We start from the raw sequence: 14,476 nt of genomic DNA on the forward strand, positions 1-14,476 counted from the left end.
TTTGGGAAACTATCTCAGAGAAGAAAAGTTGAAGAGCCTGATGATATTAATCTGAGAAAAGAAGTGATTAAAATAATGCTTTTCAAAAGTTCTTTTAAAGTCCTAGAAGACTTGGATTTTGTGACAATTAATCCTAAATCATAAAGCTGGTATGAAATAGATTTATGTGTAGGAAGCAAGGTCAGAAACTTTGAAACCAGTCTCTGCAGGTTAACTCTTATCATATACCCTGAAATATTTCCTTGGTTTGTAGGAAGCACTTCTGTAAGAGGATATAGTAGTTTTAGACATTGTACTAGAAGTTACCAAAATTAACTCCATAATGCACAAATTAAAAATAATTACAATGAACTAAAAATAAAACTACTCCAAGATCATCTTTTAAAAATTATAACTGTGGAATAAGGTGGTAGTGCAGTGGTTAAGCACACATGGCACAAAGTGCAAGGACCAGTGTAAGGATCCCAGTTCGAGCCCCCGGCTCCCCACCTGCAGGGCAGTTGCTTCACAGGTGGTGAAGCAGGTCTGCAGGTGTCTAACTTTCTCTCCTCATCTCTGTCTTCCCCTCCTCTCTCCATTTCTCTCTGTCCTATCCAACAACAACATCAATAACAACAGTGACAATAAAAACAAGGGCAACAAAAGGGAAAATAAGTAAATATACTAAAAAAAGAAAATATTAAAAAATAATTATAACTGACTTATAACACATATGATAATGTGAATTCATTGACTGTATTTTTTATGATTCAGAATTTATAGCCTGATTTCTAATTCTTTCATGTATAAATTGCTTAGGCAAGTAATATGTGTGTTCAATCAGGTGGATCACTGCCTGCCCCAACAATAACTTTTTTTTAATCTCAAGTGAATATATATAACATTACAATGCACAAGGATCCAGGTTCAAACTCCTAGTCCGCATCTGAAGGGGGAAAGCTTCACAAGTGGTGAAGCAAGACTGCAGGTATCTGTCCCTCTCTATCTCCCCCTTCCCTCTCAATTTCTCTCTGTATTTATCAATTCTGTGATTAATAAGTTTATTATTGCTTGCATACTTTTCTTATCTATGGTTACTTCTGGCTGATTTGTAGTTTCTTCTGGGCTCTTGTCTTCATTCATTGGAGTAGCAGTTTTATTTGTTTTTGATCTACCCATTTTTTTGATTTATGTGTTTCTTTTTTTTTATGCTCTGTTGTTCCTCAGTTGTTGTGTCTTGAGTACAAGTAACACTGTACTAAATACTTTTATGACAATTGCACTCACCAACCTCAGCTATTACAGTAGCAACTGAAGCAAGTATTGAAGCAGTTTAATCGTTACCAGTTAGCCAAACAATTTTTCCAGTCCGTGAAAAACTAGTAACCAAATCCCAGTGAAGAAAGAGAAAAGAAAGAAGGGATAGCAAGAATAGACAGTTATGCAAATCTACTATCCACTGTATATTCTAGCGGTAACAAGAGGGGAAAGGGAATTAGAGCAGAGATACACACATAGAGAGTCCAGTCTGAGTCAGATTTCTTCCCCAAAATAATTCAGAAATTCAGAAAGGCAAAGAAGAAGGAAGAAGTGTATGATAAGATTAAAAAAAGAGAGAGAGAGAGACAAGAGAGAGAAAAGGGAAAAGATAAGAAAAAGAGCTGTAATTAAAGAGCAGTGAAAGGAAATTCCCAAATGTGTATCAGTGAATTCAAAAAAGCACACTGTTTGTTGGTGTGGGGGCTGGGGGCTGTGACTTTGGAAGCTGTAGGATTAAGGAAGAAGGGATGACAAGAATGAGAAAAAGAAAAAAAGAAAGAGAGAGAGAAAAAAAGAAAAAGATAAGAAAAAGAACAGTCATAAAAGGGCAGTGAAAGGAAAGGGTTTTTTTTAATATTTATTTTATTAATTCACTTTTTGTTGCCCTTGTTGTTTTATTGTTGTAGTTATTATTGTTGTTGTTGTTGTTGGATAGGACAGAGAGAAATGGAGAGAGGAGGGGAAGACAGAGAGTAGGAGAGAAAGATAGACACCTGCAGACCTTCTTCACCGCTTGTGAAGCGACTCCCCTGCAGGTGGGGAGCCGGGGTTCGAACCCTGATCCTTATGCCAGTCCTTGTGCTTTGCGCTACCTGCGCTTAACCCGCTGTGCTACAGCCTGACTCCCGTTTTTTTTTAATGTATTTATTTTTAATTATTTAATTAGCTATGCGGGGTGAGGTGGGTGGGGTTGGCTACTTAGAAAGAAAAAAGGCCAGAGGTTTCAGAAGGGTATAGACTTAGAATTAATGATACTCCCTGGTGGGACAGGAATTTGGTAAAGAAAAGGACTGGTTATGGGGGGGGGGGGGGCGGGAAGGAGGTATGCTTGAAAATTAAAAGGAAGAAAAAAAAATTTTTCCCCCTTTCCCCCCCCCCTTTTTTCCCTACTCTAATTCTTTTTTTTTTTTTTTTTGGATAGGACAGAGAGAAACGGAGAGAGGAGGGGAAGACAGAGAGGGGGAGAGAAAGACAGACACCTGCAGACCTGCTTCACCGCCTGTGAAGCGACTCCCCTGCAGGTGGGGAGCCGGGGTTCGAACCGGGAACCGTGATCCTTATGCCAGTCCTTGTGCTTTGCGCCACCTGTGCTTAACCCGCTGCGCTACAGCCCGACTCCCCCTACTCTAATTCTTAACCCAAATTAAGTTATAGTCACCTCCTTGGTGTTACCGCTAGGATCCCTTATTGACTGGCCTACTAAAGGCAGAAAATCATACTGTTTCCAAAAGATTTGATCAGAGGTCAAGCCACTAGCAGCTTCTCAGTCCGCCGTCTTCTGGGAACCCCCCTCTGTATTTATCAAGTAAATAAGTAAATAAAAATTTAATTTAAAAAAGGAACGACAAAAGCTAAGAAAGTAGTAAGAGACTGGCTCACTTAACAATGGCCTTTCTGGCCACTACAAGGCAAAGTAAGATAGCCCAGCCTCCCATGGGAGAGTAGGGCAGTCTCTATCCTTGCTTTTTCATAGTGAGGGTACAATTCTCAAGAAACCTACAAAGGGGATTGTAATGATATTCCAATGGGTATGACCAGTAGTGGTAGAAAGACTGATCTATCGGAGATCTAGGCCCATATTATCTATGGGGGAATCCAAGGATTCCTTGTCTAGGATTCTCCTCTATCCCCCACAGTGGGTGATAGGGTGGCCTGATAGTGATCACAAAGACCACTGTTAAGTGAGCCCGGACTCTTTCCCTTAGCCAGCTTATGCAAGGATTACCCCATTCTCACTTTTGCATCACTTTCCAGGACATAACAGTTATTGGGTGGTTTAAAAAAATAGAGGGACTTTGCTCTTGAACATAAAGAAAACTGATAGAATAGCACAATTATTCTGAATTATTAATTTTTAAAATATGTATTTATTTGATAGGGACAGAGAAATTGAAAAGGGAAAGACAGGGAAGAAGAAAGAGAGACACCTGTCATCATTTCTCAAAGCACATGAAGCTTTCACTTCTGCAGGCACAGACTGGGGCTTGAACCCATGTCCTCATGCACTGTAACATGTGTGCTGAACCAGGTGAGCTACTGGCCCTGTTCTAACTTATTTAATAGATGCTGTAGTTAGAATAAATATAAGGTTTTAGTTAATAAAAATCAACCACCTCCTCCAAGACACTTATTATTCTGTGTTTGATAAAGAGAGACCAAAGCATCACTCCGCCACTCATGGTGTTCTCTCGCTGATATCCATCCATGCCTGATATGGTACCATGTGGTTCTGGAGTTGAACTTAGCCCCTTGCGCATAAGGAAGATGACTGTTTTATCCTCCCAGCAGTCTCCTGGCCTCATGTCATTCAGATTTGTAATAGACATTGGGAGAACATACAATAATCTGTGTAGAAAAGTTCATCTTGTAAACGGAAAAGTGAAAAAAAAAAAAAACTGAAAGGAACATAACTTGAGTTCTGTGACTTCATTTCCCTGATTCTCTAGAAAACCTCGGGGCCTGGTAGTGGCACATCTGGTCAACCCCCATATTTCCATGTTCAAGGACCCAGGTTTTAGTCCCTGCTTCTCAGCTGCAAGGAGGACACTTCATGAGTGGTGAAGCAAGTCTGCAGGTGTGTCTATCTCTGCCTCCATCTCTCTAGGTCCCCTTCCTTCTCAGCTTCTCTCCATCTTATCCAATTAAAAAAAAGGAGAAAAAATAAGAAAACTGTTAAATTTATAATAAGCAGGCTGGCATATACAATAGGCCAACGTTTGGAGAAAAAAAAAGAGCAGCTGAGTTAAGATGAATGCAGTAGGGTCACGGGGCAGTAGGAGCAGCAAGCAGACCAGAAGGTGAAGCATTTGAGCTCATAAAGTCTCTACCTATATCATAGTCAGGTGATTCACAGTCATCCTACCTTTCAAGGCTATTAATGCCCCGTTTAAAATATCCAGGAGATGGATTGCTGTACTAAGTGCTTTGCACAGTGGATTTACAGGGAGGATTTAGTGCGTGTATTTCCTCCTCCAATAAATCACACTATGAATATTGATTGTGGTGCCTTATACTTCTCTAAAAGTTTTTATGTGGATTATAAAAAAAAAAGCACTGGCTGCTTCAGTGGAATGGTTTGAAGGGGGAGGGTTCTGTGGAGAAAAAAATCTCTGGATGTGTTTTAAAATATGTTAGGGCCGGCGTTATACAGTGAAGGATGAGCATAGAAGGCAGCACTGCCGATCAGGACCAATTTATTAGATGCTATCCATGTGTTAAACTGCCTTAAATCACACTGCCTTAGTTCACAGGAGGGGAGAAGCCGGGCATAATATGTCATCATCTTAATGAAATATAGATTATTCCAAAACTATTAAACAAGAGGTTGGTGTCAAAAAATTGTTCCCATTTTCAGAGCTAAACAAAACCTTCTACTTCAGAGAAGAGAAATTAATAGACATCTGTGATCCATCCAGTGAGCACGTTGAATATACAGGAATTATACAGTTAAATTTACCCCTTAGCATCTCATTAAAAATAGAGCCTTGCAGGCCAGTGTCTACGACCATATCACCCTGAACTCCTCTGATCTCGGAAGAATAGAGCCTCATTATTACTTAATTCCTGAAAAAATACTTTTATGTGCAATATTTATATATAAATCAAAAATAGAAATAACAACCAGTGGTTATAAAGCAGATCTTCAGAGCTGAAACTCAGACTCCCTAGGTCTGAGCCTGAATCCCAGGAGCCATCATATCCAGTGGTGCACAGTGCTCCACTAAACATATCCAAGGGAACCTCTTCCACTTTTCTTTTATTTTACCTTGGCCTCTTTGTCGTCATTCATAGAACATCAACTATATGCTTATGGAAAACTGCATGCAGTTCTGGACCACTTGTGTGGGTGAATTTAGTTAATGCATAAAGCCTGATAAGGTTCAGTGCCACTATCTAATTTACTGTCTAATTAATATGGCATCTGAAAAGGTGTGCAATTTTCCCAATGCTAAGCATTAAGTGTAGAATTGAGCCTGGGATGCAGCTCTCTGTATGAGCTCTGTTATGCATGTGGAAGTCTAGGGAACATTATCTAAATGGGCTCCAAATTGCCTCAAACTATCATATTTCCTGTGTGCACATGTCGCCTTTCTGGCTGTGACTACACTAGTGAACACGATGCTAGGTTCAATGGTAGTTCCTAACAAGATCTGAAGTCATAGTAATTGTATATCAAGCTTATAATACAGATCCCTCATCTTGACTATGCTTGAGTTTATTTATTTTTATCAGGGAATTAATTATTTACAGTAAATGCAGCTGTTGGTACATGTGTAAAGTTTCTCAGTTTTCTGTAAAACGCTCTCAACCCTATTCTAGGTCCTCCTCCACCGTCATGCACTAGTACCTAAGAAGAAGTCTGGTTTATTTATTTACTTATTTATTTATTTATAATATTTATTCCCTTTTGTTGCCCTTGTTTTTTATTGTTGTAGTTATTATTGTTGTAGTCATTGTTGGATAGGACAGAGAGAAATGGAGAGAGGAGGGAAGATGGAGAGGGGGAGAGAAAGATAGACACCTGCAGACCTGCTTCACCGCCTGTGAAGTGACTCCCCTGTAGGTGGGGATATTTATTTACTTTTTGAACTTTCTAGGAACATTTCAACACTGGGGAATTTTTATAAATATATTTTGGATTTGGTAACTGCCTTTGGAATATTTCTCTCTCTTTTTCATGACCAATCTCATTGGTGGGCTTGACACCTGCATAGTGACTCCACTACTCTTGCTGATCATTCTCTCTCTTATTTATGATAGAAACAGAATAGATAAGAGGATATTGTAGAATAAAGAAAAAGTGACACCTGTCAATGCAGAGATAACATAGGCTCCTGTACTAAATATGACTATATATGGGGCCTAGATCAGACTGATGGGGTTTACAGTTGATGCTACTTATATACTTTCCTCATATTCAGGAACTACTCTCTGTCCTGATACAGTTTTTCTTTCTTTCTTTTTTTTGATTTACAAGTTATTTAATAATAATTGAAAAGATGGTGGGATAAGAGGAGTACAATTCCATATAATCCTCACCACCAGAGTCCCACATTCCACCCCCTCCATTGGAAGGTTCCCTAGTCTTTATCCCTCTGGGAGTATGGACCAAGATCTTTATTAACATCCTTGTTTGTTTATTGAATGGAGAGAGACAGGAATTGAGAGGGTAGGGGGATATGGGGAGAGAGAGAGAGAGAGAGGGAGAGACCTGCAGCCTTGCTGCACCACTCACAAAGCTTTCCCTCTGCTGGTGGGGACTGAGGACTCAACCCTGGGTGCACATGGTAACATGTTGTGCCACCACCTGGCGCCTGTTTGATTTTACTTCCTCAGGCCAGCATTTTTCTTTTGGATAGAGGAACATATGGGGAGAGAGTTATTGAAAGAAGCAGAAATGAGCACATTTAAAATTCACAGAATACTTTGGCACTCCCAAGTGTTGCAAAGGCTTAAATATGGACTGTGAGGGGAACCAGGTAGTGGCTCACCTGGTTAAGCACACATATTACAGAGCACAGGGACCCAGGTTCAAGCTCCTGGTCCCCACCTACAGGGGGAAATCTTCAGGAGTGATGAAGCAGGGCTGCAGGTGTCTCTCCATCTCTCTTCCTCTCTCTCCCCCAACTCCTCTCAATTTCTCTGTCTCTATCCAATAATAAATAAATAAATAAATAAATAAATAAATAAATAAATAAATTTAAAAAATGTGGACTGTGAGTATATCATTATACACATCTTAGGCACTGAGTTATCTCTCTGCTCCCTGAAACTAGAATAATTTAAGGATGCCTTTTAAAAATGAGATGCCATGGATATAGAAGTGAGTGTAAAAAGCAACACAAACCACGGCTTTTTGAAGCTTAGAATTTACAGTGATAGCAGTAAGGAAACACTTATCCAGATAATATAGGGTTATAAATTATGGTAAAACTTATTTAAACTGTGATCAATTTTTTGGGGGGGAGTATCACAATGGAAGTCATGGCTGAGCTGGCGAGCACCTCCTAGGAAGTGAAGTTTCAGACCATTATGAAAGCGAAAAACTATGAAGGGGAGTTTACAGAGCACTCCCAGTAGCAAGAACAGAGTTCCTGAGACAGCAGAACACCAGGCCTCATGGAAGGAACATAAGCGAGTCAGGGTGCTTGAGCGGGAAGACTAAAAGATAATGTCACTAAATATAGAGCTACAGAGAGGCACAGTGTGAAAAAATAATACATGTAGGTATTCAGATTGAAGAAAGACATAAGAGAAACTGGGAAAGTAGCTAAAAGAAGGTGCTGAAGAGTTTCCTAATCCTAAACTACCTGATATTTGCTATTAGAAATGGTCTTGATTTTTACTCAGGCTTCCAGGCTCTAAAAACATGTCTGCTTGTTGCTTTGGTGCCAGGCACATTCCTTTGTCTAAAACCATGAGACCTGCTTACTGCAGGACCTAAGACTATTGATCCTCCATTACAAATTCTCAGGCTCTGAAGCAGAGGTATGGATGGGTGATGAGTTAAAGAATAACCAGTTCACAAGAGCTGAAGACAGTCATGTGCCTCTGTCTATGAATTCTGATGACCAGCATTCTTCATGAAGTATGAGGGTTGTGCAAGTGTGAAGGGAATAAACTCAATGAATCTTTTTAAATTGTTTAAAATATATATTTATTTTCCTTTTTGTTGCCCTTGTTGTTGTAGTTATTATAGTTTTTGTTATTGATGTCATCATTGTTAGATAGGACAGAGAGAAATGGAGAGAGGAAGGGAAGACAGAGAGATGGGGAGAGAGAGATAGACACTTGCAGACCTGCTTCACCGCCTGTGAAGAGACACCCCTGCAGGTGTCTTAGGGCATTAAGGGAGTATACCCAATATCATGCGATTTAGAGAATGCCATTTATAGTTAAGTATCAAACACTCTCACATTTACTCTGATGTTTTCCTTGTGAGAAATGTATCCTGACTTTTCCATCTGATACATAATCTGAAACATGTATCTTGACATTTATCCCCTGATGTGTGTTCACTTGAAGTACACTTTTGATATTACTCTTTCTTTTTCTGATGTTATTTATCATTTTGTCAATACATACTGTGTCAGATTACTTGTCTGGGTCACACATTGCTCCATCTCTGGATATCTTATGTATTTTCTTCCCTATCTCTTCAGATTATCCCTTATGTCTTTCACACTGTACCTCTCTATTTAGCTACTTTCTCTTTCAGTCTTTCTTTTTATTTATTTAATTTTTTATGTATAAAAAGGAAACATTGACAAAACCATAGGATAAGAGGGGTACACTTCACACAATTCCCACAAATATAACTCTGTATCCTATCCCCTCCCCTGATAGCTTTCCTATTCTTTAACCCTCTGGAAGTATGGACTGAAGGTCATTGTGGGATGAAGAAGGGTGAAAGGTCTGGCTTCTGTAATTGCTTCCCTGCTGAACATGGGCTTGACAGGTCAATCCATACTCCCAGCCTCTATCTCTCTTTCCCTAGTGGGGAAGGGCTTTGGGGAAGCAGAGCTCCAGGACACAATGTTGGTGTTGTCTGTCCAGGGAAGTCTGGTTGGCATCATACTAGCATCTGGAACCTGGTGGCTGAAAAGAGAGTTAACATATAAAGCCAAGGGCAGTGCCAAGATGGTAACTAGGAGCAATCTGCTGGCATGAGTTCCAACAAAAGTGGCCAAATAGGGTAGGATACTGGGCCATCAGTAAGACAGTGAATAAGGGGTCCAAAATGTGGTCCAAGGATTGGTCTTATGGCTTAATCTTAGTTAGAAAACAGAAGAAAAAGAAAGAAAATTTTCTGATTATTTCTGAAGTGCCCCTCTCCCCCACCCTATAACCAGACCCCAGGGGCTGGAAAGCTGCTCTTAGCAGGCTCCCTGCTGAACTTTTTTCTTTACTAAGATTCCTGGCTCAACAGGGGTGTCATTCCAATCCTTTTCCTATTTGACCTCTCTCTCTCTCTCTCTCTCTCTCTCTCTCTCTCTCTCTCTCTCTCTCCTTCTCTCTCTCCCTCCTTCTCTCTCTCTCTCTCTCCTTCTCTCTCTCCCTCCTTCTCTCTCTCTCTCTCTCTCTCTCTCTTTCTCTTCCCCCCCACGTCATCTCCCTAAGTGGCTGAATATGTATTTGAATGACAAAATATCTGATCAATCAGAGCCTCACCCCTGCCTGGGAAAGACTACCTTAAGATTTTTTAAATTTATTTAATTTTTATTTTTATAATTTTCTTTCTTTTCTCAGGCTGCCTAGCTAATCCTGATCACGGTAAGGGTTTTTTACACTATTCTATTTTATTATTACTATTATATATACGCTTTTCCATTTTTCCTTGCTCCTTCTTCAGGTTGACAAAAATTAACTGTTACTGTTTTTTCCATTGTTAGGTGACTCGGCATCCTGTCCATTGTGAGAGGAACTTGTTCACTCTGCCTCTTCCTTCCACTCTCCCCTTTTTCCCTCCTCCTAGCTAATTAAAAAAAAAAACTCTTTCCTTTCACTTTTTTTTTTCTTTTTCTGTCTTCTTTTCCTCCTTCTGCTTTCTGAATTCACTGATACTTGTTTGCGAATTATTTTGGGGAAGAAATCTGCCTCAGAGTGGACTCTGTGTGTGTCTCTTCTCTACTTCCCTTTCTCTTCTTGCTACCCCTAGAATTTACATTGGACAGTAGATTTGCATAATCGTCTATTCTTACTTTCCATTTTTTTCTTGCTTTCTTTTTCTGTTGGACTTGGTTGCTATTATTTCTTGGATTGTAGGTGTTGTTGGCTGGTTGGTAATGGTTAAATTGCATCAATCCTTGCTTCAGTTAATATTGTTGTAATTCCTGAGTTTGGTGACAGCAGTTGTCAATAAAGGTTTTTTAATATAGTGTGGTTTGTACTCAAAACACAACAGCTGAAGAATGGCAGAAGAGAAAAATAAGAAGTACATCAATAAAAAAAAAAGGTTAAATCAAGAGCAAATAAAACTGCAACCACAATGAATGAAGACAAGATCCCATAGGAAACTCCAAATCAGACAGAAGTAACCATAGATAAGAAAAATATGCAAGCAATAGTAAACCTAATAATCACAGAAATGAAGAGAATTATGGAGGAAAGGGCTATCAGAATTAGGGAAATAACAAATGAGACCCTCAAGGAAAATATAGCTACCTCAAAATAATTAAAGAAATGAAAGTTGAAATAGCTGAACTAAAAGTTCAACTAACAGAAAAAGCTAATACTGTAACTGAACTGAAGAAAGAAGCTGAGGTAAGGGAAAACAGACTAACAAAAGCAGAAAACACAATTATAAAGACAGAGGATGAGCTAGAGAAAACTAAGAAAGAGATAAAACAGCTCAAAAAGAGATTAAGAGACACTGAAAACAACAACAGAGACATATGGGATGATCTCAAAAGAAGTAACATTAGTATAATTGGCCTGCCAGAGGAAGGAAGAGAGGAAGGGGAAATAAACATTCCAGAGGAAATAATAAATGCAAACTTCCCAGAATAAACAACAGAAAGGACATTAAGATTCAAGAGGCCCAGAGAGTCCCAAACAGAATCAAATCAGACCTGAAGACACCAAGGCACATCATAATTACAATGAAAAGAAGTAAGTATACAGAAAAGATTCTAAAGGCTTCAAGAGATAAACAAAAAGCCACATGCAGGGGAAAACCAATAAGATTATCAGCAGACTTCTGCACTCAAACTCTAAAAGCCAGAAAAGAATGGTAAGATATCTATGGAGCCCTGAATGAAAAAGGGTTTCAACCAAGGATAATATATCCTGCTAGACTTTCATTCAAACAAGATGGAGGCATCAAAACCATGTCAAACAAACAAGAGTTAAATGAGGAAACCATCACCAAACCTTCCCTGAAAGAGGTTCTAAAAGACCTCTTATAAACTAGAACATCACCATAATACTTACCATTTATCATAACAAAAAAAATGTTGAATGATGGCACTACGATACATTAAATCCATAATATCAATAAATGTCAACGGCTTAAACTCACCCATTAAAAGGCACAGAGTGGGAGGATGGATCAGAAAACAAAACCCAACCATATGCTGCTTGCAAGAATCCCATCTGACCCAACAAGATAAACAAATACTTAAAGTGAAAGGATGGAAAACTATCATACAGGCTAATGGACCACAAAAAAGGCAAGAACAGCCATTCTCATCTCTGACACAATAGATTTTAAATTAAATAAACTAATAAAAGCTAGGCAAGACCATTACATAATGATTAGAGGAGGAATCAACCAAGAAGATTTAACAATTGTTAACATCTATGCACCCAGTGAAGGCCCATCTAAATACATCAAACCCCTACTGAAAGAACTACAAAAACACATCAACAGTAATAGAATAATAGTGGAATATTTTAACAACCCACTCTCACACTAAGACAGATCAACAGGAGTAGAGAATCAACAAAGAAACAAGAGAATTAAATGAAGGGATGGACAGACTAGACCTCCTGGACATTTTCAGAGTTCTTCACCCCAAGAAACTTGAATACACATTCTTTTCAAATCCACACAACACATACTCAAGAATAGATGACATGTTAGGCCACAAAGACAGCATCAACAAATTCAAGAGCATTGTCATCATTCCAAGTATCTTCTCAGACCACAGTAGATTAAAACTAACATGTAACAACAAACAGAAAATTCCTAAAAGATGCAGAATTTGGAAACTCAACAACATACTGTTTAAGAACCACTGGGTCAGAGAGACATTCAAGCAAGAAATTCAAACATTCCTGGAAACAAATGAAAATGAAGACACAAGCTATCAAAATATTTGGCACACAGCTAAAGCAGTATTGAGAAGGAAACTCATAGCCATACAATCACATATTAAACAACAAGAAAAAGCTCAAATAAACGACCTTACTGCACAACTTATGGTCTTAGAGGAAGAGGAACAAAGGAACCCTAAAGCAATAAGAAGGACAGAAATCACTAAAATTAGAGCAGAAATAAACAAAATAGAAAATAAGAGAACCATACAAAAGATCAATGAAGCCAAATGTTGGTTATTCGAAAAATTAAATAAGATTTAAACAAGATTGACAAACCCCTAGCCAGGCTCACTAAAATAAATAAATAAATAAAGAGGAACACTTAAATTAGTGGAATCATAAACTATTGAGGAAATATCACAACTGACACCACAGGAATCTAGAAAATCATGGGAGACTTCTGTGAAGAACTATATGCCACCAAGCTAGAATATCTGGAAGAAATGGAAGAATTCCTAGAAACAGACGCCCTTCCAAAACTGAATCAAGAAGAACTACAAAACCTAAATGCACCAAACACAGAAAAAGAAATTGAAACAGTTATAAGAATCTCCCCAATAGCAAAAACCCTGGACCAGATGGCTTCACAAATGAATTCTACAAAACCTTCAGGAAACAGTTAATACCCATACTTCTAAAGCTTTTCCAGAAGTTCGAAGAAATAGGGACACTCCCGTCCACCTTCTATGAAGCCAAATCTCCCTCATACAAAAAGCAGATAGGGACACAACAAAAAAGGAAAACTACAGAACAATATCTCTGATGAACATACATGCCAAAATATTAAACAAGATCTTGGCCAACCTGATACAGCAGTATGTCAGAACGATTGTTCATCACGACCAAGTGGGATTTATCCCAGGAATGAGAGGCTGATTCAACATAGGTAAGTCACTTGTGTCATTTACCACATCAATAAAAGCAAAACCAAGAACCACATGATTATCTCAATACATGCATAGAAAGCCTTTGACAAAATCCAACACCCATTTATGCTCAAAACACTACAAAAAATGGGAATAATAGATGGGAAATTCTTCAAGATAGTGGAGTCCATATATAGCAAACCTACAGCCAACATCATACTCAATGGACAGAAGCTGAAAGCATTCTCTCTCAGATCAGGGACTAGACAGGCCTGTCCACTATCACCATTACTCTTCAACATAGTTTTGGAAGTTCTTGCCATAGCAATCACACAAGAGAAAGAAATCAAAGGAATACAGATTGGAAGGGAAGAAGTCAATCTCTCACTATTTGCAGATGATATGATAGTATACATAGAAAAACCTAAAGAATACAGCAGAAAACTACTGGAAGTTATTAGGCAATATAGAAAGGTATCAGGGTACAAAATCAATGCACGAAAATCTGAAGAAGAAGACATCCAGAAATCACTCCCATTAACTGTTGCAGCAAAATCAATAAAATACCTAGGAATAAAGCTGACAAAGAGGTAAAAAAAAACTTGTATAATGAAAATTATGAGTCACTATTCAAGGAAATAGAAACTGATACCAAGAAATGGAAAGACAACCTATGCTTTTGGATTGGACAAATAAATATCATCAAAATGAATATTCTCCACAGAGCCATATACAGATTTAACGCAATGCCCAGCAAAGTTCCACCAAGTTTCTTTAAGAGAATAGAACAAAAACTATATTCATTTATCTGGAAGCAGAAAACACCTAGAATTGACAAAAAAATCTTGAGGAAAAAGAAAAAGAAATGGAGACAGCACACTCCCAGATATGAAACTATATTATAAGGCCATCATCATCAAAACAGCCTGGTACTGGAACAAAAATAGGCACACATACCAGTGGAACAGAATTGAAATCCCAGAAATAAACCCACACACCTATGGACATCTAATCTTTGATAAGGGGGCCCAAAGGATTAAATGGAAGAAGGAGGCTCTCTTCAATAAATGGTGCTGGGAAAACTGGGTTGAAGCATGCAGAGGAATGAAACTGAACCACTTTATCTCACCAGAAACAAAAATCAACTCCAAATGGATCAAGGATCTGGATGTTAGACTTAAAACTATCAAAAACTTAGAGGAAAACATTGGTGGAACACTTTCCCACCTACACCTCAAGGACATCTTTGATGAAGCAAACCCAATTGCAAG

Source organism: Erinaceus europaeus, chromosome 1 (genome assembly GCF_950295315.1).
Source record: "Erinaceus europaeus chromosome 1, mEriEur2.1, whole genome shotgun sequence".
In the NCBI taxonomy this organism is placed as follows: domain Eukaryota; kingdom Metazoa; phylum Chordata; class Mammalia; order Eulipotyphla; family Erinaceidae; genus Erinaceus; species Erinaceus europaeus.